At 52.5% G+C, this 26,417-nt stretch overlaps 1 long non-coding RNA gene across 1 annotated transcript in view; it reads left to right on the plus strand.

The window, feature by feature from the left end:
- LOC115643161 overlaps window positions 1-24,576 on the plus strand; it is a 103,553-nt gene extending 78,977 nt beyond the window's left edge. The window contains exon 3 of the long non-coding RNA XR_003998291.1: window positions 24,459-24,576. This is a non-coding gene — a long non-coding RNA (uncharacterized LOC115643161). The remainder of the gene's footprint in view (window positions 1-24,458) is intronic.
- The last annotated feature ends 1,841 nt before the right edge of the window (window positions 24,577-26,417 follow it).

A 26,417-nucleotide genomic window follows, 5' to 3' on the forward strand; every position in this document is an offset into this window, starting at 1 on the left:
GCAAACGGAGTGTGAAGAAAATTACAGTGAGTAAAGATTAGAAAACAAATTAATTACTATCTCGCATCTACCGCACCTCAGGTCTCCGCCTTCAACCCTCCTTCCATTATAGCTTTAGTACTACAACTAAAAAGCAACCTGTTGAACCTACATCCAAAATACTCACTCTGTACAGGAGACTTGTGCCTTTCCCTTCCCTCGCCTGAATCCCGCAGAGCACTGTGTTCAACGAGTAAGTTAACAGCCTCTGAACAAAACTGAAGTGAGAACAGATGAGGATTCCAAGCACTGACGGCTTACTCACAGCCAGTTATGCAGCAGTCAGAAAGCTGAGGACTGTTAATCTCTCCTTAGAAGGATGTCCAGGCTCCTCAGCACCACGTCTGCCACGTTCTCCTTCAGCTGCTGCTCCTGGACGATTCCTCTGCAAGCGCAGGAAATAAACCAAGCAAGAGCCATTCGTACACAAAATTCAGTTGGTGCAGGTAATCTTGCCCTCATCCCTGTCTCCCTCTCCCATCCAATCTACATCAGCCCCACTTGATGAACGGTAACCAAGTCAACACCAAGAGTCTCTATTCCACTCTAGCGCCCACTGCCCCGCATGATTTTCATCCCCTCCTACTTGTTCATAGCTGCCGAGACCTAGCCTGTGGGGATGCACACCTAGCACTCCTGTCCGTGTCCTATGAAGGGAGACAGCACAAGGAGAGGCAAGGACAGAGACAGAGAGAGAGAAAGAGCGTTGGCCAACACACTAGGAAAGAGACAGACAGAAAAAGAAACATGGGCGAAGGCAAGAAACTCACCAGCTGGATTCATCCCCCTGGATCCAACCTTCTCCTGCAGAGGACACACTGCTTGTGAACAGAGAAATGATCAGCCCCTCAAATTGGGGACCTTCTCGACCTTGTAAGCACACCTGGTCAGGAACCAGCTAACAGGGTGTTCCTACCTGGAGCCAGGTGGGCCGTGAGCAGAGCCCTCATCAAACCAGACACTTATCTCACTGACAACAGAGACTGCTCCAGTCCCAGCTGGACGGCTCCTGCCTTGCACCAACAATGCTCACGGTCTAGTCGCTCTCGCTCGCTTTCCATCGCATGAGGGCAGTAGACGGACGCGTGATTTTTTCTGCCTTGGTACTAAACACAGCACAAGTAGAAAAAACAAACAAATTACGATCTCAGTGGGCAACGTCACATAGGCTATTCTTTTCCCCTCTCCCACACAGCAGGGCTCAGCCCCCAAATCTCTCCCCCATTACACATTTAGCATGACCACTAAAATGCACCCCTTGTAAAGGCAAAGAAATAATCACTCTGCACACCAGACTCTGGCCCCTCCCCAGAGGCAATCTCTCACAGCCCCATACCCAACGAGGAAGAACACAGCCTGTGAAGAATACTACAGCGAGTACAGATAAGGAATTGAAAGCACTGACCTCTTACTCAGAGACAGGTGTTCAGAATGCAGAAAGCTGAGGACTGTTCACATCTGCTTAGAAGAACGTCCAGGCTGCTCAGATCCACCTCTGCCAGTTTCTCCTCCTGCTGGGACTCCTGGACAATCCCTCTGCAAGAGCAGCTGCAAAAAGCCAAGTGAGAGCCAGCACTACACAAAGCTCTAATGGCGTGTGAAATCTTGCCCTCATCCCTGCCTCCCTCTCCAGTCCCATCAACATCAGCCCCACTCGATGAACAGAGACCGGGTTAACACTGACAGTCACCGCTCCACTCTCGTGCCCACTGCTCTGCATTATTTTTGTCCCCTTCTACTTCTTCATGGCTCCTGATACATGGGCCGTGGGGATACACTCTGAGCATGCCTGCCTGTGTCCTATGAAGGAAGACAGCACAAGGAGAGGCAAAGACAGGAAGAGCGTGAGTGTTGGCCAACACCGTAGAGAACGAAGAGAGAAACACAGGAGAAAGGCAAGAAACACACCACCTGCAGTCATCTGCAGGGATCTAACCTTCCGCTGCAGATGACACACCACTACTGGCCAAAGAACTGACCAGCCCCTGAAAATGGGGACCTTGTCTCCCTCATAATGACAGCTACTCAGGAGCCTTTTCTTACAAACCCAGCCCCACCTAACAAAGTGTCCCTACCTAGAGGAGCAGAACCCTCAGCAAAAGAAACACTTATCTCAGTGACAGTAGCGGCTGTTCTGCTCCCAGATGGACAACTCCTGCCTGGCACCAACCACGCTCGCAGTCTCATCACTCTCGCTCGCTTTCCATCACGAGGGCTGTAGACTCTCACACATGACATCTTTTTCCTTGGCACTAAAACCAGGGGATAAAACAAGTTACCATCTCGGTGGGCAATGTCTCCTAGGCTCTTCTTTTCACCTCCCACACAGCTGGGCTCCGCCTTCAACCATCTTCCTATTACAGATTTAGCACTACAAGTAGAAAGCAGCCCTTGCAATGACACCCGACAGAGTCACTCTGCACAGCAGACTCTGGCCCCTCCCCAGCCTTAATCCCACAGAGCCCCGTACCCAATAAGGAACCACGTGGTCTGTGAAGAAAACTACAGAGAGTACAGAAGAGGAATTGAAAGCACTGGCCACTTACTGCCAGTTATGCAGCAGTCAGAAAGCTGAGGACTATTCATGTCTCCTTAGAAGGATGTCCACGCTGCTCAGGTCCACTTCTGCCATATTTTCCCACGGCAAGGCTCCTGGATAATTCCTGTGCAAGTTAATAAAGCCAAGCAAGAACTATCACTACACAGAGCTCTATTGCTGTGTTTAATCTTGCCCTCATCCCTGCCTCCCTCTCCAGTCCTATCTACGTCCGCCAGACTCAATGAACAGAGGCTGAGTCAACACTGACAGTCACTGCTCCACTCCACTATCCACTACCCTGCAGAATTTTTGTCCCCTCCTAATTCTTCATGGCTCCTGAGACCTAACCTGTGGGGATGCATGCCTAGCACGCCTGCCCATGTCTTAGGAAGGGAGACAGCACTCCATGGGGCTGATCAATGGACATGTTCAGTAAGCAATTTGGGGTCCATGCATCAGTGGCTTAGTCATATGATATCTGGGGGTGGGGACTGCACTGCGAGGTAGAGAGGTGTAGGGTTCCCAAGCTGTACTGCAGGAATGTGGGATTCAGAAGCCTTGGCAAGTAAGGGCAGATTGGAGGGGGGTTGAAAGGCCCCAGTATGGCTGGGAAGAGCAACAGGAATTAGAGGGGGAAACGTGGCTCGCTGTGGGTGGCATGGGGAAGTGCAGTGCTGGGGAAGTGGGGCCCAGCAATGGAGAAATAGGTTGGAGCCAATTGGGGTTGGGGTGTAAGGAAGGGGTATCATGGAGGATGTTGGGGTGCCCTGAGATGGGGAACAGATGGAATGGATTGGAGGGCCACGTGCAGGCAGCAGATTGGGGTGGGGTGAGTGGAGTGCTGGCAAGTCTGGGGACACCAGAGCAGGTTGAAGGATGTTGAATGGATCCCGGTGGGGGGCAGGCTGAAATGCACTGAAGATGCTGGGTGCATTACCTCGAGTGGCCACCTGGTGTCACTAAGTATTTCCCACTCTGAGCAAGATTAAAACTGGGTGGCCAATCCAGGTAATGCACAAATCATTTCCCCTCATCAAGGGACAGTGACAACGAGGGGCCACTAGGGGTTAATGCACAAACTATTTCATTCATGGAGCAGCGGAATCAGTGGGTGGCCTCTTGGGAGAATGCACAGAGGACTTATCTCATGGAGCAAGGGAGACACTGGATGGGCACTCTGACTACTGCACAAAGCATTTCCTTCATGGAGCAACTGTGCATTTCCCTGGGTGACCATCCTTGAGGGAAATGCTCTGTGCATTACTGGGCGTGGCCACACAGTGTCACTGTTGCTCCGTGCAGGAAATGCTCCGTGTTGCCACGCAGGGTAATGCACAGAGCATTTCCCGCACGGAGCAACAGTGACACCGTGTGGCCACGCAGGGTAATGCACAGAGCATTTCCCGCATGGAGCAACAGTGACACTGTGTGGCCACACAGGGTAATGCAGTGTCACTGTTGCTCCATATGGGAAATGCTCTGTGCATTACCCTGCGTGGCCACACGGTGTCACTGTTGCTCCATGCGGGAAATGCTCTGTGCATTACCCAGTGTGACCACACGGTGTCACTGTTGCTCCATGCGGGAAATGCTCTGTGCATTACCCTGCGTGGCCACAGGGTGTCACTAGTTATTTCCCTCATGGAGCAACAGAGACACTGGGTCAGAGGTCGGCCACCTCCGGCAGCCTGGGAACCTTCTTAATGTTTTCTCTGAGTACTGTGTTGGTGCCTCAGTGTCCCCATGGCAGTTCTTAAGTATCTTGCAGAGCAAGGGCCAGTGCACCTAAATGCCTGACCCTCTGTCTCCTAGCAACTGATGGCCTGGGCCCCTGCCTTGCAAAGGTGCCAGCTGAAGGTGTTGGAAACAAAGATCAGGTGACCTCCTGGCCCGGGAAAGGAGCTGAGCAGAAAGGAGGGGCTGGAAGGGGTTGTTAGTCTGGAGCTGGCTGAGGGCAGACGGGGAGTCTGGCTCACTGACCCCCAGAATGGACCCGGCCAAGGGGTCCGGTTCGCTGTATCTACAAGCTCTGTTTTAGACCCTGTTCCTGTCATCGAATAAACCTCTGTTTTATTGGCTGGCTGAGAGTCACATCTGACTGCAAAGCGGGGGTGCAGGACCCTGTGGCCCCCCCAGGACCCCACTGAGGCGACTTGCTGTGGGAAGCACACGGAGGGGCAGAGGATGCTGAATGCTCCAAGGAGAGACCCAGGAGGTGAAGACGAGTGAGCTTCTTGCCCTGAACAAGTCTGCTCCAAGGGAGAGGAGCCTCCCCAAAGTCTTGGCTGGCTTGGTGGGAAGCAGTTCCAGAGCATCGCCTGAGCCGCGTGCCAAAGATGTTACGCGAGCCAATTTTTAATGGCATGCAGCTGCCTGCCGGGACTCCAGTGTGGCATTAAAAATCCTGCCAGCACAGCAAGCTGCAGGGTCCGCACTCCCAGGCTGGAGCACTGGGCCAAGGGCAGCAAGCCGCCGGCCCCTCCCTCGCCTTCTCCCCTCTCCGGGAGAGCTCTGGGGCTGGGGCTGCGTGCTCCCGTGGGGCAGCGTTTGGCTCTGCGGGGAGGGAAAGACGCTCCCCACTCGTTCGGAGCCCAGCCCTCTGCCCCCTCCCTCATACACACCCCAGGCCCCTGCCCTGGGCCCTATACCTCCCTCATACACACCCAGCCCTCTGTTTACTCCTTCACGACCCCAGCCCTAACTCTGGCACCCCCACATATACCCAGCCCCCCCTGCCCCGACACCTGCACCCCCCCTCACATGCCCCCAGTCCTCTGCCCTGACTCTTGTACCCCCCTCTCATCCCATGCACCCCGCACATCCCCACCCCAACCCTGAGCACCAAACAGGAGCTCCTGCACCAAATGGGAGCTGCCCAGGTAAGTGCCCCCACACCTAAACCTTCTGCCCCAACCCTGAGCCCCCTCCCTCATTCTAGCTCCTGGCCAGACCCTTCACCCCCAGCCCTGTGCTCGGTCCACTCCCACCCTCAGCTCACTGCAGACAGAGGAAGAGAATGGGGCAGAAACAGGGAGAAGGTAGGTACCCACTGTATGTGGCCAGGGCTGGGACCCCAGACCAGCAGTGGGGTGAGCGGGTCCAGCAGCCGGGATCCCAGCTGGCAAGAGCTGGTGGATGGAACCCCTCAGCAGCAGTGGGCTGAACAGCTCAGCCCACTGCTGGGCTGGGGTCCTGGCCGCCAGCCCCACACAGCCCCCCGGCCTAGTGGAACAGAACCCCAGACCAGCAGCGGGTTGAGCAGGCCAGCGGCATAAGATCAACATTTTAATTTAATTTTAAATGAAGCTTCTTAAACATTTTGAAAACCTTGTTTATTTAACAACACTAGTTTCTATGTCTATATATTATATAATTAGAGACCTTCTGAAAAACATTAATTTAAGGTTTCGCGTGCCAGTAATACATTTTAGAGTGAATAAATGAAGACTCGGCACACCACTTGTGAAAGGTTGCCGACCCGATATATACAATAATACTATTTCACTCCAGTGTCTTCCTAAATGTTAATATTTCTTTTTTGATCTCTGAATCACAGCTATAGCAATAGACAAGACCTGAGCTAACATTTACTCTTCTATCCCTAACAACGCAGGCTGCATTTCAAACCTCTCTTCCTTTATGTATCTTCCTAACCAGTCTTTAAAGTTCGGCCATGGGTCAAGGTCAGTTTGTGAGTTAATTAACTCTTTCTGGCCCTGTCACCTTACAATGAGTGTAATGTAATATCTCATATCATCATAAGGTCTCTGTGGCGTTGAGCTCCTTAGGACCTAGCCTTTAAAATGCCCTTTGCCACAGACCTCTCCCTGTGAGAAGAGTGCAGGTCTCTCCCTTTCTAGCTCATCTTGGGCTGCTGGCACCTGCTGGGCAATGAGACCACGCTCTCCTGAGGGAACGGAGGTCTCTCCTTTGCAGCACTTTTCGCTCTGCCCCATTCGAACACCCCTGGCTTAAGGACCACCCTGTAAGGAGGGTTTGGGTCTCATTTGCCCCGCAAATTAAACCACAAGTCACTGACACACCCAGCAAAATGATTGCCCTGTAACCAGGGTGTATGGTCTTATCCCTCTCACACTTAAACTAGGGGAGCCTTTTTGTGCCTGTGGCTGAGTGACACCCCACCCTTTGAGAAGGCTTGAGCTTCTGTTTCTCCTAGTGACAGGAAATTCCCCCACAATGAGTTCTACTGGGCTTTTTTGAGATTTGATGTGAAATCTTACTTGCGACCTATCCCGGTCAGATGCAACATGGTGTGGCGAAGGGGCAGCTGTAAGGGGATGGTGGAGGCCGTGGAAAATTCGCCCATTTTCTCAAGAAAGCCAAGAAATGGCCCAATCATGCAGATGTCACACAGTCTGGAAATGAAAATGAGGTGGGGGGCTCCTTTCAGACCCTCACTTCCAGGTCATCCTTCCTCAAGTCCTTTTGCCCTGCCCAATTTACACTGCTCAACCAACCACAACTTTGACCGTTTGTTTTCTTGTGCACAAGACAGACACCATCACACTGATGAGTGTTCAACTGTAGAGATTCAGACAGCTCCCTGAGTTGTGTCCAAATTCCAGGCCTTGTGTCCCTTTGGAGATAGACAGAGGAGATTCCTAGGGCTATGTCAGAAGGGACTGATGTGGCTATCCTTTCTGAAATGTGTTGATATTCAGGTGTTGTAGGTAGATGCGGTGGTATTCAGAGCTGGCAAGTAGATGCACCTAACCCTACTAACAAGACTGTGTCACAAGAAGAGGGGTCTTTTCTGGTAAAGGTTAGAGGACACAAAGTTGTTATTTTCTTGGTGGGGTAGGAAGGTAAATCGGGAAGGGTGTCGCTGAGAGATGGAGGATTGATTGGAAAGGAGACACTCAGCAGGATCCCTCTCTTACCTGTTTATTTCCAGATCTTTTCACACTGGGGACTCCCCCCCCCCTCCACACCGAGTTTAAAGGAGAAGTATTTTACTAAAGAAAGGGTGACCACCCTGTAATCAGGGTTCAGGTCTCTTTCCCTTTTCTCCTCTCTGCATTGGCCCTCTTAATGGCACCCAACATAGTCACTCTGCAGAGCAGATTCTGGCCCCTCCCCAGCCAGAGCCCCATACCCAAGGAGGAAGCACACGGCCTGTGAAGAAAACTACAGCCAGTACAGATGAGGAATTCAAAGCACTGATCCCTTACTTACAGCCAGCTAAGCGAGAGGCAGAAAGCTGAGGACTGTTCATGTCTGCTTAGAAGGATGTCCAAGATGCTCAGGTCCACTTCTGCCACCTTCTTCTCAGGGTAGGGGTCTTGGACAATTCCTCTGCAAGAGCAGCTACCAAAACCAAGTAACAGCCATCACTACACAAAGCTCCAATGATGCTTGAAATCTGGTCCTCATCCTGGCCTCCCTCTTCCATCTCATCTACATCGGCCCCACTCGATGAACAGAGACCAAGTAAACACCAACAGTCTCCACTCCACTCTCACACCCACTATCCCGTACGATTTTTGTCCCGTCCTACTTCTTCATTGCTCCTGAGAGACAGCCTGTGGGGTTGCACACCCACCACGCGTGCCCATGCTATGAAGGAAGACAGCACAAGGAAAGGCAAGGACAGAGAGAGAGTGTGTGTGTGTGTGTTGGCCAACATAGTAGAGAAGAGACAGAAAGAGAAAGAAACATCGGAGGAAGGCAAGCAACTTACCACTTGGAGTCATCTTTGTGTATCTAACCTTCTGCTGCAGAGGACACACCAGTACTGGCCAGAGAAATGAGCAGCCCCTGAAAACTGGAGACTTCATTTCCCTCCAGGGACACCCAGAGGATTCAGGGGGCCTCGGGCAAAGCAATTTTGGGGGCCCTTTCCATAAAAGAAAGTTGCAAAATTATAGAATATTTTATTCTCATGGGGGCCCCTCTGGGGCCTGGGGCAAATTGCCCCACTTGTGCCCCTCCCCCGGACGGCCCTGTCTCCCTCATAACCACAGCGAGACAGGAGTCTTTTCTTACAAACCCAGCCCCAGCTAACAGGGCGTCCCTACATGGAACCAGGTGGCCTTGAGCAGAGCCCTCACCAAACCAAACACTTATCTCGCTGACAGTCGTGGCTGCTCCACTCCCAGATGTACAGCTCCCGCCTGATTTCAAGAAGGTTTGTGGTCTCCCTGCCCTCGCTCGCATTTCATTGTACGAGGGGAGTAAACTCTTATGTTTGACTTCTTTTCCATTTTTACCAAACACTGGACAAAGAGGAAAAACCAAGTTCAGCATCTCAGGCCACAATGTCACAAAATCTCTTCTTCTTGCATCTAACACACCCCAGAGCCCTGTCACCAACCCCCACCCCCCACATCACCATTACGCCTTTAAGACTACAACTAGAAAGCACCCCTTGCAACGACACCTGAAATAGTCACTCTGCACAGCAGACTTCGGTCAGACATGACAAACCTGCAAAGAAAATGCAGAAATTAGGCTTGTTTTCGGTTTAATTGGTTTGCGAGTTGCTTGTTAGACAGTTTCTGGCTTCTTGATTGTTGGGCTTCTAGCCTGTGAAGAAAACTACAGTGAGTACAGATGTGCAATTCAAAGTATTGATTGCTTACTCACAGCCAATTAAGCAGGAGGCAGAAAGCAGAAGCCTGTTCAGATCTTAGAAGGATGCTTAGAAGGATGTCCAGGAAGCTCAGATCCACTTCTGCCACCTCTTCCTTTGGCTGGGGCTCCTAGACAAAAGCCAAGCATGAACCATCACTACACAAAGCTCTATTGGTGCTGAAAATCTTGCCCTCATCCCCCTGCCTCCCTCTTCCATCCCATCTACATCAGCCCCACTCGATGAACAGAGACGGAGTTAACACCAACAGTCACCGCTCCGCTCTCGTGCCCACTGCTCTGCATGATTTTCGTCCCCTCCTAGTTCTTCATGGCTCCCAATACATAGGCCGTGGGGATGCACACCTAGCATGTCTGCCCATGTCCTATGAAAGAGGACAGCACAAGGAGAGGCAAGGACAGAGAGAGCGACTATGTTGGCCAACACAGTAGAGAAAAGAGAGAAAAAGAGAAGCATAGGAGGAAGGCAAACAACTCACCACCTGGAGTCATCCTCCTGGATCCAACCTTCTACCGCAAATGACACAGTGCTCCTGGCCAGAGCAATGACCAGCCCCTGAAAATGGGCACCTTGTTTCCCTCATAACAGCAGCTAGTCAGGAACCTTTTCTTACAAACCCAGCCCCACCTAACGGAGTGTCTCTAGTTGGAGGAGCAGAACCCTCAGCAAAACAGATACTTATCTCAGTGATAGTAGCGGCTGTTCTGCTCCCAGATGGACAGCTCCTGCCTGGCACCAACAACGCTCCCAGTCTCATCACTCTCACTCGCTTTCCATCACGAGGGCTGTACACTCTCACACGTGACGTCTTTTTCCTTGGCACTAAAACCAGGGGATAAAACAAGTAAGTTACCATCTCAGTCGGCAATATCTCATAGGCTCTTCTTTTCGTCTCTCCTGCATGGCAGGGCTCCACCCTCTACCCATTACAGCTTTAGGACTACGAATAGAAAGCACCCCTTACAATGACACCCGACCAACACACTAGAGAGGAGAGAAACACAAAAGAGGAAGACAAGCAACTCACCACCTGGAATCATCTTCCTGGATCCAACCTTTTCTGCAGAGGACACACCACATATGAACAGAGAAATGGGAAGACCCTGAAAATGGGGAACCTTGTCTCCCTCCCTCAGCTAGTCACAAACATTTTGTTACAAACCCAGCCCCAGCTGATGGGGTGTCTGTACCTGGAGCCAAGTGGGCAGTGAGCAGAGCCCTCAACGAACAGGCACTTATCTCACTGATGATGATGGCTGCTCCGCTCCCAGCTGGATGGCTCCTGCCTGGCATCAATAATGCTTGCGGTCTCCCTGCTCTCCCTCGCTTTCCATCAAATGAGGGGAGCGGACTCTTGACCCTCCACGTCTTTTCCATTGGTACTGAACCCAGCACAAGGCGGGAAAACAAATAAGTTAGCATCTCAGTCAGCAACGTCGTATAGGTTCTTCTCATATCTACCGCACCTCAGACCTCTAGTCATAACCCTTCTTCCATTACACCTTCAGGACCACAACCAGAAAGAAGCTCTTGCACCTATACCCAAAATAGTCACTCCGTACAGAAGACTTGTGCCTTTCCCTCATCTGAATCCCACAGAGCCATGTACCCAAAAAAGTTCACAGCCTCTGACAAAACTGGAGTGAGAACAGAGGAGGAATTCCAAGCACTGACCGCTTACTCACACCCAGTTATGCGGAAGGCAGAAAGCTGAGGACTGTTAATCTCTGCTTACAAGGATGTCGAGGCCGCTCAAGTCCACATCTGGCTGTTTCTCCTCCAGCTGCTGCTCCCGGACGACTCCTCTGCAAGCACAGCAAATAAGCCAAGCAAGAGTCATCACTGCACAAAATTCAGTTAGTGCGTGAAATCTTGCCCCCATCCCTATCTCCCTCTCCAATCCCATCCACATCAGCCCCACTAGAGCAGAGGCTCAGCCAACACCCACAGTCATTGCTGCACTTTAGCGCCCACTGCACTGCATGATTTCCATACCCTACTTGTTCATAGCTCACAAGACCTAGCCTGTGGTGTTGCACACCTACCATACCTGCCCGTGTCCTATGAAGGGAGACGGCACAAAGAGAGGCAAGGAGATGGGGAGAGACAGACAGAATGTGCTGGCCAACACATTAGAGGAGAAAAAGAAAAAAATGTGGGAGGGAGTCACGTCGGCCATTACCAGAGTCCTCACCAGACCAGACACTTATCTCACTGATGGTGACGGCTGCTCCACTCCCAGCTCGACGGCATCTGCATAGCCTGGCATCAACAATGCTCGCTGTCTCACAGCTCTTGTGTGCTTTCCATCTCACAAGGGGCGTGGGCTCTTATCCTTGACTTCTTTGTCTGTGGAAACAAACAAAACAAGAGGGAAAAACAAAAGTTATCATTGGACTCTGCAATGTTGTCTACGTTCTTCTCCCTGTCACATTACACCCTTATAGAAACAATTAAAAAGCACACAATGCACACTCAACCTGTTGAATTGCTAGCTAGAGAACGCTGTGAAAGCCAAGACTATAACAGGGTTCAAAAAAGAACTAGGTAAATTCATGGAGAATCGACCCATCAAGGGCTATTGGTCAGGATGGGCAGGGGTGCGGTGTGCCAGAAGCTGGGATTGGGCGACACAGGATGGATCACTTCTCAATGCCCTGTTCTATTCCTTCCCTCTGAAGCACCTGGCATTAGCCACTGTCGGAAGACAGGATACTGGGCTACATGGACCCTTGGTCTGACCAAGCATTGCCATTCTTACATTCGTATATAAAGCAGCCTGTTGCACCTGCACCCAACAGAGCAGGGGTCCCCAACATTTTAGTGTGGCGGGCACTGGACAACTAGCCACTGAGGAGCGTGGTCGCCAGACAAGCAGCTGCCGAGAACCAGCATCATTGAAAGGCATCGCCGCAGAAATGCAGCCGAAAATCTTGACACTGGTTCTGGGTACCATTTAAGCGGCTGCTTGTTAGATGCCATGGCACCCGCAGGCACCGCATTGGGGACCCCTGCAATAGAGTCACTGCGCAAAGGAGACTATCGTCTCTTTCCCAGGTCGTAATCCCACAGCTGCTCCGAAAATAGTGAAATTCACCTCCAGCAACAAGAACAAGGAGAAAAATGTTGATGAGAAACCAAACCCACCTAAAGGGAAGCAGCCGCGTGAACTCAGCCTCTACCATGCATTTATCTTAGGCTTTAGCCATGCCGATAAAGTTATGAAGTGTAGTTATGCAGGAGGCAGAAAACCGAGGACTGTTCATGTCTCCTTATAAGGATGTCCAAGCTGCTCAGATCCACCTCTGCCAGTTTCTCCTCTGGCTGGGGCTCCTGAACAACAATTCCTCTGTAAAAGCAGCTGCAAAAGCCAAGCATGAGCCATCATTGCACAGAGCTCTTGCCCTCATCCCTGCCTCCCTTTCCCATCCCATCTACATCAGCCCCACTCGATGAAAAGACGGTTACTCACCTTTGTAACTGTTGTTCTTCGAGATGTGTTGCTCATATCCATTCCAGTTAGGTGTACGCGCCGCGCGTGCACATTCGTCGGAAAACTTTTACCCTAGCAACTCAGTGGGCCGGCAGGTCGCCCCCTAGAGTGGCGCCACCATGGCGCTCCATATATACTCCTGCCGGCCCACCCGCTCCTCAGTTCCTTCTTGCCGGCTACTCCGACAGTGGGGAAGGAGGGCGGGTGTGGAATGGATATGAGCAACACATCTCGAAGAACAACAGTTACAAAGGTGAGTAACCGTCTTTTCTTCTTCGAGTGATTGCTCATATCCATTCCAGTTAGGTGAATCCCAAGCCTTACAAAGGCGGTGGGGTCGGAGTGAAATGTGGCAGAATAAAACTGCTGAGCCAGAGGCTACAGCCTCTCTTGACTGCTGAACCAGGGCATACTGCGAAGCAAAGGTATGGACCGAGGACCAATGGAGCTTCGCGACAGATCTCGTGGGTAGAAACACGAGCCAGCAAGGCGGCAGATGAAGCCTGAGCCCTGGTAGAATGCACGGTGATGTGGCTTGGGGAAATATGAGCCAAATCATAACAAGTGGGGATGTCCGCCATCACCCCAGATGAGATCCTCTGAGAGGAGAACAAGCAAACCCTCCCTTTGGCCCGCTACCGGGATAGAGCTGGGGCACCTTAGGAAATGGTTCTGTCAGCACAATATAATGCGAGCACTCCACAGATGTCCAAGGAGTGCAACGGTTGTGCCCATTGCGTTGAGCTGTGGGTAACATGAAAGGCCAAAACCACCTTAGGGAGGAAAGCCGGGTGCGGTCATAACTGCACCTTATCTTTGTGAAACCTAGTGTACGGCGGAACCCCCGTAAGAGCTCTGATCTCAGAGACCCGTCTGGCCAAGACTAGGTTGAGGTCCCAGGTTGGGGCTGGGCAGCGCACCCGAGGGTGCAAGCGCTCCAAGCCCTTGAGGGACCTCGAACCCATAGAGCGTGAGAACACTGAACGTCCATCTTAGCCTGCTGGAAGGTAGAGATGGCTGCTGAGTGTATCCTCAGCGCTGATACCGCCAGGTCCTGCCGCTGAAGGCCAGAGGCAGGCCAAATAGAGGGGATCGAGACCTCAGCAGGAGCAAGATCGAGCGTATTGCAGCTGTCAAAGAAACGCTTCCACCTGGCCCGGTACGTTGACCAGGTGGAAGGCTGCCTGTCACCCCGACTCAGGTACGCAGCAGCCACCATGAGGCGAAGAGGCTGCAGGTCCGAGTGACGAAGCCTGTCGTTGCCCTGAGTGATGAGGTCTGGGCTGACAGGCCGAGCAACGTGGTATGTCAGTGCTGCCTGGACCACTCTGGAGTGATCATGATGATGCGCGCTCTGCCCCTGCGGAGTTTGAGCAGGACCTAATGAACCAGTGGGAACAGTGGGAAGGCATAATGCAGTTGGCCTTTCCACGGCATCAGGAATGCGTCCAAGATCGATTCCGAGGAGAGATCTTGGAAGGAGCAGAACACCTGGCATTTCCTGCTCTCGCGGTGAGCGAACAGGTCTGTGTGAGGAAACATCTCCACTTCCGGAAAGCGGGACGCCTCACATGGGGCAGAGTGATCACTCGTAAGGCAGGAAAGACCTGCTGAGGCAAAGAGTTAAGACGTTCCAAACGCCTGGGAGAAAGGACGTCGCCAGCTCCATCGAGGGGGCCATGCAAAAAACCCGGAAATGGATGGCCTCCTGACAAAAGGGGGGAGGACCATGTCCCTCCTTGGTTATTTATGAAGCACATGGCCGTCGTGTTGGCTGTAAACACCAAGATACCACGGCCTCGCAGCTGCCGCTGGAACCCCTGGCATGCCAGGCGGACTACTCTCATTTTTTTGGGGGCATTGATGAGGAATGCCAGCTCCCTAGAAGACCAAAGGCCTTAAGCTCAGAGGTGACCATGAGCACTCGAGCAGAGAGATGAGGCGTCCGCCGTCAGGGGCAATGAGCCGGACTTGGAGAGGACGGAGGCGGAGCTTGGCGTGTTTGGTTACAAACTTACGGGCAACCATGGACCCAGGAGACTGAGACAAGAACGAGCTGAGGCCGTTGGGAAAGCCTTCAGACCTCAGATGATTGTTGCCATCGCCTAAAATCTCAGTTGCGATAAGCAGGCTCCGGCTAGGTAGGAGACCAGGATAGCCCCTAGGGAGCCCAACCTCTGCGTGGGGACCAGAGTGGATTGCTCTATAATAAACAGCAGGCCTTGACCTGTGAATAAGACCGTGGCGATGCCCACGCGCTGAGTGGTTTGTGTCTCAGAGTCTCCGCGGATAAGCGAATCGTCCAGATACGGAAAAACTCATATCCGACATAGCGACGGTAGGCGGCGACTATGGCCGTAAACCGGGAGTATTGACTGTCGGCTATAGAGCGGAGGCATCTCCCGTGCGGAGGGAAGATGGCATTGCGAAAGTACGCGTCCTTCATATCCAGGGCGGCACAATAGCCCCCAGGAGGCAAGGATGGAATAATGGTTCCCAGGGATACCATGCAGAACTCCAACCTTATCCTAACCCGGTTGAGTCCGTGCAGGACCAAGAAGGTCTGAGACCTGTGTTCGAGTGGGGGACTAGGGCATAACGGGGGTAAAACCCCTTACCCCTTTCGTCCGCTGAAGGGGGACAGGGCTGGAGCAAATTAAAGGTGGTACCTATGCTCCATCGTGCGCAGGACCCAGCGATCTGAAAGTAACTGGGGTCATGCCAGGAGAAAGCGGGATCGGGATCCCGTCCTGCGACTGGTACACCGCCCTCAGGTGAACCTTGGAAGGTCCGTCTTTGGTCCCAGTGGTAATTGCGAGGGACCTTGACTTTGGCTCTTTAGGGGTCCTGACGTTCGTCTGCGACCACCTTGGCCCTGCCGTTTGCCAGAGTTCTGCCTCTGGCTAGGCACAGAGTATGGCGGCTGGGGCCAGAAAGGCCTGCGTTTGGTCGCTGGCGTATACATGCTGAGACGCATTAGGACCCTATTGCCCATCAGACTTCGCAGTCTGGGGCTGTCTCTGCCGCAAAGATGCCTTTACCAACAAAGGGTAAATCCTGAATGGCATACCGCAGCTCCGGCCGGAGGTTTAAAACCTGAAGCCATGAAATGCACCTCACGGAGACACTCAAGGCCAGAGTGCTGGCCGCAGAGTCTGCTGCGTCCAACGAGGCCTGGAGGGACGCTCTGGGAACCTTCTTTCCCCCGTCCTCCAAGACGGCAGCGAACTCCAGGTGGAAGTTTTGAGGGAGAAACTCCTTCACCCAGGTGCTATAGTTATCGCAGCTAAGCAAGGCTTGTTGCTTTGCTACCCAGAGCTGCAGGGCCCCTGCAGAGTACACCTGGCGGCCAAGCCTGCTCATTCGCCAAGCCTCTTTCTGCTTCGGGGCTGGCGCCCGCTGGCCATCATATCAGGATCGTGGTCCTGAGCATAAAATCTGCGCATGTGGGATGACACGGATGCGTGTCCGGACGGCCATGGAGGTACTAAAAGAAGGCACAGGCAGAGTCTCTGACTCACTCGGACCTTGCCCAACTCGGCACCGGGGACCGGCATCGGGAGGCGTATCGGTACCTGAACGAGATCCAGACCCGCAACCAGAACGGTGTCGGGAGGTAGACCGAGATCTCGAGGCTCGGAGAAGGGCTACAGGAGTCAAGGTACCTGCCCCGGTGCCAGGAGTCGGAACGGTGCCGATAGCGGGTCGGCGAATGGGATACCGACTGGTGCAGCGAGTGTGACCAGTACCGAGGAAAACAGCACCGGGACTGCCAGTGGTGTCCGGCGTGCCGACAGGACTTGGAGTGTCTGCGGGACCGTGATCATGAACGGTGCCGCTCTGCTGTGCTGACAGGGGACAGTCCCCTGAAGAAACTGTATTACCCGTACCGGCGGTGCCGGGGTCAGGCAGCACTGACTCTGTCATGGCACTGAGAGCCCTCGCCATTGGTAACATCTCCGGCGTGAAGGGAACAGCAGGCTCAACCACAGTGCATACTGGGGAGCTGTCAGGCACCGGATTCGACGGCCCTCGTGGGACCGGGATCCACGGTACCGAGGTCATCAGAGCTTCGGTAGGTGTCGGTGCCGGGCGATCCGAGTTAGATAAGCTGTCTGGCTGCGGTGCCGTCAGCACTGCAGCAGCGGGAGTAATACGCTCAACCACGGCGCGTGCCGGGGAGCCGTCGGGCACCGGATTCGATAGCCCTTGTGGGACCGGGATCGACGGTGCCGACGTCAACGGTGCCGATGTTGTCGGTGCCTCAGAGTCGTCGGTGCCGGGCAATCCGACTTAGACTAGCCCTCTGGCTGCGGTGCCGTTGGCATGGAAGCAGCCGGAGCAGTAGCTCAACCACGGCGCGTGCCGGGGAGCCGTCAGGCACCGGATTCTACGGCCCTTGCGGGACCGGGATCGACGGTGCCGACGTAATCGGTGCCGCAGCAGGTGTCGGTGCCGGGCGATCCGACTTAGACTAGCCCTCTGGCTGCGGTGCCGTTGGCACGGAAGCAGCCGGAGCATTAGCTCAACCACGGCGCGTGCCGGGGAGCCATCAGGCACCGGATTCTACGGCCCTTGCGGGACCGGGTATCGACGGTGCCGACGTCATCGGTGCCGCAGCAGGTGTCGGTGCCGGACGATCCGATGTAGACGAGCTCTCTGGCTGCAGTGCCGTTGGCACGGAAGCAGCAGGAGCAGTAGCTCAACCACGGCGCGTGCCGGGGAGCCGTCAGGCACCGGATTCTACGGCCCTTGTGGGACCGGGATCGACGGTGCCGACGTCATCGGTGCCGCAGCAGGTGCCGGTGCCGGGCGATCCGACTTAGACGAGCCCTCTGGCTGCGGTGCCGCTGGCACGGAAGCAGCAGGAGCAATACGCTCAACCACGGCGCGTGCCGGGGAGCCGTCAGGCACCGGATTCTACGGCCCTTGTGGGACCGGGATCGACGGTGTCGACGTCATCGGTGCCGTAGCAGGTGTCGGCGCCGGGCGATCCGACTTAGACGAGCTCTCTGGCTGCGGTGCCGCTGGCACGGAAGCAGCAGGAGCAGTAGCTCAACCACGGCGCGCGCCGGGGAGCCGACAGGCACGGGATTCTACGGCCCTCGTGGGACCGGGATCGACGGTGCCGACGTCGTCGGTGCCGGGCGAACCATCTTAGACGAGCTCTCTAGCTGTGGTGCAGTTGGCACAGAAGCAGCAGGAGCAGTAAGCTCTACCACGGCGCGAGCCGGGGAGCTGCCAGGCACCGGATTCAGTGGTCCTGTGGGACTGGAATCGACGGTGCCGAAGTCATCGGTGCCTCTGCAGGTGTCGGTGCCGGGTAACGCAACTTAGGCGAGCTCTCTGGCTGCGATGCAGGTGGCACGGAAGCAGCGGGAGCAGGGGGCTCAACCACTGCGCGTGCCGGGGAGCCGCCAGGCACCAGCAGGAATCGTAGGCTCTCTCGACCTCGGAAGAAGGGAGCGGTGCCGAGTCGACATTGGTGCCGGCGACGGTCGGTGCCGAAAAGCCTTGGTAGTACCGGCGGGGTCCGGTGCCGAGGAGGCGCTTCTGCCCGCCGCTTGAACATCGCTCGGCGCCCAAGGTGGAGGGGTAAGTGAAAGTCCCGCACCTTTTTGTTCTCGGCTTAAAAGCCTTGCAAATGGGGCACTTAGCTGACAAGTGTGATTCCCTGAGGCACTTCAAACAGGAGTCGTGTGGATCTCTCTTCGGCATCGGCTTCTGGCAGGCCGGGCCCCTTTTAAAACCCGGTGAGCCATGCATGGCTCCGGCACTGGGCTCATGGAAGGGGCTACTTCCTGAACCCCGCTAACTAAACTAACCATGTTAGCAAAGAAAACACGTATAACCATACAAATATATATATAAAAGGGTTATAACTGCATAATTATATACGAGAAAACGAGTAGCTAGGGAAGTGGAGGTCAGCTAAGCCGCGCTCCACTGTTCCAACGACCGACACGGGCGGTAAGAAGGAACTGAGGAGCGGGTGGGCCGGCAGGAGTATATATGGAGCGCCATGGTGGCGCCACTCTAGGGGGCGACCTGCCGGCCCACTGAGTTGCTAGGGTAAAAGTTTTCCGACGAATGTGCACGCGCGGCGCGTACACCTAACTGGAATGGATATGAGCAATCACTCGAAGAAGAACAGTAACTGAGTCAATACCAACAGCTTCTATTCCACTCTAGCGCCCATTGCCCCGCATGATTTTCGTCACCTCCTACTTGTTCATAGCTGCCAAGACCAAGCCTGTGGGGATGCACACCTAGCACTCCTGTCTGTGTGCTATGAAGGGAAACTACACAAGGAGAGGCAAGGACACAGAGAGAGAGAGAGAGAGAGAGAGAGAGAGAGAGAGAGAGAGAGAGAGAGTGTGAGTGTGTTTGAGTGTGTGTTGGCCAACATACTAGAGAAGAGAGAGAGAGAGAGAGAAACACGGGACAAAGGCAAAAAACTCACCAGCTGGATTTATCCCCCTGGATCCACCCTTCTCCTGCAGAGGACACACTGCTTGTGAACAGAGAAATGATCAGCCAATGAAACTGGGGACCTTCTCGACCTTGTAAGCACACCTGGTCAGGAACCAGCTAATGGGGCATCCCTACCTGGAACCAGGTGGGCCATGAGCAGAGCCCTCACCAAACCAGACACTTATCTCACTGACAACAGCAGCTGCTCCAGTGCCAGCTGGACGACTCCTGCCTTGCATCAACAATGCTCACGGTCTCGTCGCTCTCGTTCGCTTTCCATCGCACGAGGACTGTAGACTCGCGTGTGACTTCTTTTCCCTTGGTACTAAACCCAGCACAAGTAGGAAAAACAAACAAGTTACCATCTCAGTGGACAATGTTGCGTAGGCTATTCTTTTCGCCTCTCCAACACAGCAGGGCTCCGCCCCCAAACCTCCCCCACATTAGGCCTTAAGCATTACAACTGAAAAGCACCCCTTGTAACAAAACAAGAAATAATTACTCTACACATCAGACTCTGGCCCCTCCCCAACGTTATCTCACAGAGCCTCGTACCCGAAGAGGAAGAACACAGTTGAAGAATACTACAGGGAATACAAATGAGAAATTCAAAGAACTGACCGCTTACTCACAGCCAGTTATGCAGGAGGCAGAAAGTCGAGGACTATTCGTGTCTCCTAAGAAGGATGTTCAGGCTGAGCATGTCCACTTCTGGGAGTCTCTCCTCCAGGTAGGGCTACTGGACAATTCCTCTGCCAGCGCAGCTGCAAAAGCCATGCATGAGCCAGCATTACACAATGCTGTGAATGTGTGTGAAATCTCGCCCTAATCTCTGCCTCCCTCTCACATTCCATCTACCTCAGCCCCACTCAAACAGAGACAGTCAACACCAGCAGTCTCTACTCCAATCTCACGCCCACTACTCTGCATGATTTTCGACCCCTCCCACTTCGTGGCTCCCGAGACCAAACCTGTGGGGATTCACACCTAGAACACCTGCCCGTGTGCTATGAGGACCGTTCATGTCTGCTTAGAAAGATGCCCAGTCTGCTCAGGTCCACTTCTGCCAGCTTCTCCTTTGGCTGATGCTCCTGGATGATTCCTCTGCAAGCGCAGGAAATAGGCCAACCATGAGCCATCACTTCACAAAGCTCTAATCATGTGTAAAATCTTGCCCTCATCCCTGTCTCCCTCGCCCATCCCAGCTACATCCGCCCCACTCAATGAAGAGAGACCGAGTTAACACCAACAGTCACCGCCACACACTTGCACCCACTGCCGTGCATGATTTTCATTCCCTCCTCCTTCTTCATGGCTCCCTAGACATGGGAGGATGCACACCTAGCACACCTTTCCGTGTGCTATGAAGAGAGATGACGGGGGAGAGGGGGGTGTTGGCCAACACTTTACAGGAGAGAGAGACAAAGAAACATGGGCAGAAGGCAAGAAACTCATCAGCTGGAGTTATCCCCCTGGATTCAACTTCCTGCTGCAGAGGACACACCACTCCTGGCCAGAGAAATGACCAGCCCCTGAAAATGGAGACTTTGTTTCCCTCATAATCAGAGCTAGTCAGAACTCTTTCCCTGCAAATCAAGCCCCTGCTAACGACAAGTCCCAGCCTGGAGGCAGGTGGGCCATTACCAGAGTCCTCCCCAAACCAGACACTTGTCTCACTGATGGTGACAGCTGCTCCACTCCCAGCTTGACAGCATCTGCATAGCCTGGCATCAACAATGTCTCATGGCTCTTTTGCACTTTCCATCTCACAGCTGGGGCGGACTCTTACCCATGACTTTTTCCGTTGCTACAAAGCACAACCAAGAGGGAAAAACAAAGGTTATCATCGGAATCTGCAATGTTGTGTAGGTGGTTCTTCTCTCATCTCCCATTACACCTTTACAGATACAGTTGAAAAGCACACAATGCACACTCAACCTGTGGAACTGCTCGCCAGAGAATGCTGTGAAGTTAATGGGAGTTCAAAAAATAACTAGAGAAGTTCATGGAGGATATGTCCATCAACGACTATTAGCCAAGTTGGGCTGGGGTGGTGCCCTTATCCTTGGTTTGGAAGGAGCTGGGAATGGGCGACAGGGGATGGATCACTTGGTTATTTCCTATTCTGTTCATTTCCCCCTGGGGCACCTGGCATTAGCCACTGTCTGAAGAAAGTAGCCCGTTGCACCTGCATCCAAGAGAGTCACTGTGCAGAAGAGACTGTTGCCCCTTTCCCTGGTCAGAAACCCACAGAGCCCCATGCCCAATGAGGAGGCTCATGACCTCTGAGGAAAACTAGAGTGGTACGGATGAGGAACAGAGGCCGTAATTGTTCACTCACAGCCAGTCCTGGAGAAGCGAGCGTAAGAATGGCCATACTGGGTCAGAGCAAAGGTCCATCCAGCCCAGTATCCTGTCTGACAGTGGTCAATGCCAGGTGCCCCAGAGGGAGTGCACCTAACAGGTAATGATCAAATGATCTCTCTCCTGCCATCCATCTCCACCCTCTGACAAACAGAGGCTAGGGACACCATTCCTTACCCATCCTGGCTAATAGCCATTTATGGACTTAACCTCCATGAATTTATCCAGTTCTCTTTTAAACCCTGCTATAGTCCTAGCCTTTACAACCTCCTCAGGCAAGGAGTTCCACCAGCTGACTGTGCGCTGTGTGAAGAACTTCCTTTTATTTGTTTTAAACCTGCTGCCCATTCATTTCATTTGGTGGCTCCTAGTTCTTGTATTTACTTTGTTCCCATAATACATTTTTCCTTATTCACTTGCTTCACACCACAGGTGATTTTCTCTCTCTCTAAGGGGGGATATGATAATCTCCTCTTTTCCAAGCTGAAAAGTCCTAGCCTCTTTCATCTCTCCTCATATGGGACCCATTCCAAACCCCTAATCATCTTAGTTGCCCATCTCTGAATCTTTCCTAATGCCAGTATATCTTTTTTTGAGATGGAGAGACCACATCTGTACGCAATATTCAAGATGTGGGCATACCATGGATTTATATAAGGGCAATAAGATACTCTCCATCTTATTTTCTATCCCTTTTTTAAATGATTCCTAAGATCCTGTTTACTTTTTTGACTGCCACTGCACATTGCGTGGACGTCTTCAGTAAACTATCCACAATGACTCCAAGATCTTTTTCCTGATTAATTGTAGCTAAATTAGCCCCCATCATATTGTATGTATAGTTGGGGTTATTTTTTCCAGTATGCATTACTTTACATTTATGCACATTAAATTTCATTTGCCATTTTGTTGCCCAGTCACTTAGTTTTGTGAGATCTTTTTGAAGTTCTTCACAGTCTTCTTTGGGTTTAACTATCTTGAGCAGTTCATCATCATCTGCAAACTTTGCCACCTCACCTTTCTTCAAATCATTTATGAATAAGTTCAGTATGATTGGTCATAGGACTGACTCTTCGGGAACACCACTAGTTACCCCTCTCCATTCTGAAAATTTACCATTTATTCCTACCTTTTGTTCCCTGTCTTTTAACCAGTTCTCAGTCCATGAAAGGATCTTCCCTCTTATCCCATGACAACTTAATTTACATAAGAGCTTTGGTGAGGGACCTTATCAAAGGCTTTCTAGAAATCTAAGTAAACTATGCCCCAAAATAGTCACTTCGTTCAGGAGACTCTTGTCCCCTCCCCAGGCTTAATCCCAGCGTCTCATACCAAACAAGGAAGCACACGGCTGTGAAGAAAACTACAGCAAGTACAGATAAGGAATTGAAAGCATTGACCTCTTACTCACAGCCAGTTATGTAGAAACCTGAAGACTATTCAGGTCTCCTTAGAAGGATGTCCGGGCTGCTCAGATCCACTTCTGCATATTCTCCTCCAGCGAGGGCTCCTGGACGATTCCTCTGCAAACTAATAAAGCCAAGCAAGTACCATCACTACACAGAGCTCTATGAATGTCCTCAACCCTGCCTCCCTCTCCCATTCCATCTACATCCGCCAGACTCAATGAACAGAGACTGAGTCAACATCCACAGACACTGCTCCACACTAGCGCCCACTATCCTGCATGATTTTCATCCCCTCCTACTTGTTCATAGCTCCCGAGACCAAGCCTGTGCGGATGCACACCTAGCACTCCTGCCCGTGTGCTATGAAGGGAGACGACACAAGGAGAGGCAAGGACAGAGACAGAGAGAGAAACACAGGAGAAAGGCAAGTAACTCACCATCTGGAGTCATCCCCCTGGATCCAACCTTCTCCTGCGGAGGACACACTGCTTGTGAACAGAGAAATGACAAGCCCCTGAAAATGGGGACCTTGTCTCCCTTGTATCCCCAGCTAGTCAGGAAACTCTTCTGACAAACCAGCCCCAGCTAACAGGGTGTATGTACCTGGAGTCAGATGGGCTGTTAACAGAACCCTCAGCAAAACAGACACTTATCTCACTGACAGTGGCATCTGCTTGGATCCCAAACGAATGGCTCTTGCCTGGCATGAACAATGCTCACAAGCTCGCTGCTCTCACTCACTTTCCATTGCATGAGGGCAGTAGACTCTGACGTGTGACTTTTTCCTTGGTACTAAACCCAGCAGAGGAGAGAAAAAACAAACAAATTAGCATCTCCGTCTGCAATGTCACGTAGTATCTTCATTTCACATCTCCCATATCCCACGGCTCCGCCATCAAACCATCTCCTATTACTACTTTATATCTGCAACTAGAAGGGATCCATTTTAATTGCACCCAAAATAGTCACTTTGCTCAGGAGACTCTTGTCCCTTCCCAAGCCTTAATACCACAGTGTCCTGTACCCAACAAGGAAGCACAAGACCTGTGAAGTAAACTACAGCAAGTACAGATAAGGAATTGAAAGCACTGACCTCTTACTCACAGCAAGTTATTCAGAATTCAGAAAGCTGAGGACTGTTCATGTCTGGTTAGAAGGATGTCCAAGCTGCTCAGATCCACTTCTGCCAGTTTCTCCTCCGGCTCGAGCTTCTTGACAATTCCTCTGGAAGTGCAGCTGCAAAAGCCAAGCATGAGCCATCCCTACACACAGCTCTAATGGTACTTGAAATGTTGCCCTCAATCCTGCCTCCCTCTTCCACCCCATCTACATCAGCCCCACTTGAACAGAGACCAATTCAACACTGACAGTCACTGCTCCACTCTCACACCCACTACCCCGCATGGTTTTCGTCCCCTCCTACTACTCCAGGGCTTTCAAGACCTAACCAGTGGAGACACACACCTCGCAGGCCTGCCTGTGTCCTAAGAAGGGAGATGGCACAAGGAAGGGAAAGGACAGATTAAGGGAGAGCGTTGGCCAACACACTAGAGAGACAGAGAGCGAGAAAATGAGAAACCCGGGAGGAAGTCAAGCAACTTGTCACCTGGAGTCATCCTCCTGGATCCAACCCTCCGCTGCAGAGGACACACCGATACTGGCCAGAGGAGTGAGCAGCCCCTGAAAATAGGGACCTTGTCTCCCTCATAACCACAGCAGAGCCTTCACCTAACAAGACACTTATCTCATTGACAGTGGCCCTTGCTCCACTCCCAGCTGAATGGCCCTTCCCTGGCATCAACAATGCTTAGAATCTCCCAGCTCTCGCTTCCTTTCCATGGCATGTGCGGAGTGGATGCTGACTCTCCACTTGGTACTAAACCCAGCACTAGGGGGAAAAACAAATCAGTTAGCATCTCAGTCTGCAACGTGCATAGGTCCTTCTTCTCACATCTACCACACCTCAGGGCACCGCCCTCAACCCTCCTCCCATTACAGCTTTAGCACTACAACTAAAAAGCAGCTCACTGCACCTACATCTAAAATACTCACTCTGCACAGACTTGTGCTTTTACCTCATCTGAATCCCACAGAGCACTGTGTCCAATGAGGAAATTCAGAGCCTCTGAACAAAACAGGAGCCAGTACATATGAGGGATTCCAAGCACTGACCGCTTACTCACAGCCAGTTGTGCGGGAGGCAGAAGTCTGAGGACCATTCATGTCTGCTTGGAAGGATGTCCAGGCTCCTCAGGTCCGCGTCTGCCACTTTCTCCTTCTGCTGCTCCTGGACAATTCCTCTGCAAGCGCAGAAAATGAGCAAAGCAAGAGCGATCACTACACAAAATTCAGTTGGTGCAGGTAATCTTGTCCTCATCCCTGCCTCCCTCTCTCATCCTATCTACATCAGGCCCACTTGAAGAGAGACAGTCAACATCCACAGTCACCGCTCCACTCTAGCGCCCACTACGTTGCATGATTTTCATCCCCTCCTACTTGTTCATAGCTCCCAAGACCTAGCCTGTGGGGATGCACACGTAGCACTCCTGCCATGTCCTATGAAGGGACAAAGACAGGAGGGAGAGAGGGTGTGTGTTGGCCAACAGAGTAGAGTAGAGAAGACAGAGAGAGAAACAGAGGAGGAAGGCAAGCAACTCACCACCTGGAGACATCCTCATGGATCTAATCTTCTCCTGCGGAGGACACACCGATCCTGGCCAGAGAAATGATCAGCCCCTGAAAATGGGGACCTTGTCTCCCTCAAAACCACAGCTAGTCAGGAACCTTTTCTTACAAATCCAGCACTACCTAATGGGGTGTGTCTACCTGGAGCCAGGTGGGCCATGAGCAGAGCCCTCAACAAAACAGACACCTAGCTCAGTGACAGTGGCGTCTGCTCAGCTCCCAGATGGACAGCTCTTGCCTGGCATGAACAGTGCTCACAGGTTCACTGCTCTCAATCACTTTCCATCGCATGACGGCAATAGACTCTGACACGTGACTTCTTTTCCTTTGGTACTAAACCCAGCAGAAGGGGAAAAAAACAAGTTACCATCTCAGGGGGCAACATCACATTGGCTCCTCTTTTCACCTCTCCAACACGGCGGGGCTGTGTCCTCAACACTCTTCCCATCACACCTTTAGCATTACAACCAAAAAGCAGCCCTTGCAACGGTACCCGACATAGTCCCTCTGCACAGCAGACAGTGGCCCCTCCCCAGCCTTAACACCACAGAGCCTCGTACCCAACGAGGAACCATACAGACTGTGAATACTACGCCGAGTACAGATGAGGAGTTCAAAGCACTGACCGCTTACTCACAGCTAGTTATGCAGAAATCAGGAACATGAGGATTGTTCATGTCTCCTTAGAAGGATGTCCAGGCAGTTTAGGTCCACCTCTGCCAGTTTCTCCTCCGGCAACACCTCCTGGACAATTCCTCGGCGAGAACTGCTGCAAAAGGCAAGCATGAGCCATCACTACAC

The sequence above is a fragment of the Gopherus evgoodei genome, unplaced genomic scaffold, assembly GCF_007399415.2.
Source record: "Gopherus evgoodei ecotype Sinaloan lineage unplaced genomic scaffold, rGopEvg1_v1.p scaffold_51_arrow_ctg1, whole genome shotgun sequence".
In the NCBI taxonomy this organism is placed as follows: domain Eukaryota; kingdom Metazoa; phylum Chordata; order Testudines; family Testudinidae; genus Gopherus; species Gopherus evgoodei.